Raw genomic sequence first — 1,034 nt, 5'->3', positions numbered from 1 at the left:
ACCATGCACAAACATGTGTTGTTGTTTTGTTTTGTTTTGTAAAGATTTTATTTACTTGACAGAGAGAGACACAGCAAGAGAGGGAACAGAAGCAGGGGGAGTGGGAGAGGGAGAAGCAGGCTTCCCGCGGAGCAGGGAGCCCAGTACAGGGCTCGATTCCAGGACCCTGGGATCAATACCTGAGCCGAAGGCAGGTGCTTAATGACTGCGCCACCAAGGCGCCCCCAAAGCGCCCCCAAACCTGTGTTTTTTGAATTCCAGTGGGTTCACTATCTGTCTCAGAGGACCTGCCTGGGAAAGGATTCAGGGAAAGAAGATAGGTTGAGTCCATGGACTGGGCTCAAACACTTACAGCCACATATATAAAGTTAGCTCTCTCACCCCCGGAAACACCCAAGATAAAGGAGATGGGAGTGGTTGTATGGCCTGGGAGGATGGAATATGTGAACAACTAGGTTCCAAGCCTGGTTCTCCTGCTCACCAGTTGTGAAGACCCTGGGCAACTTTCCTGTGTTCTTTATCTGTAAGTGAAGGTAGTGTAACCACTTCATCAGGGCTGTTAAGAGAACCAAGCAATGTGGTGGATGGTAAATAGCAGCTACTGATTTGATTATTACTTTACTCTGGCTGTTACCATCACCTCCACTACTAGTACTGTTCCTCTATAGTAGAGAAACACCTTTTCAGGTTGCCCCTTTCAGACATCTTCTCTTCCTCCAGGCTGCCTTTGGTGTTCCAAAGGTAACTTCATCTGGACAGCAAGAATGTATAAATATATCAATATATCTACGTAATATTGCTCAGGACCGTTTAACAGGGAGGGACTCCATACCCATCAGATACCTGGCCTTTGGAGAATTGACACCTTTGGACAAAGATGGACCAACAACGTGTTGCCTGCCAAGCTGTGGGACCGTGGCTTGACAGGTGTTGGTCTGACTGCCAGTGCATATGCTCACCTGTGCTGAGATATAGCCACCATACTTTGACATGGTGCTAAGCACTTCATAGGCATTATCTTTTAATCGTGCAAC

This window comes from Zalophus californianus, chromosome 15 (genome assembly GCF_009762305.2).
Source record: "Zalophus californianus isolate mZalCal1 chromosome 15, mZalCal1.pri.v2, whole genome shotgun sequence".
Lineage (NCBI taxonomy): Eukaryota > Metazoa > Chordata > Mammalia > Carnivora > Otariidae > Zalophus > Zalophus californianus.
This window is presented reverse-complemented; position numbering follows the sequence as displayed.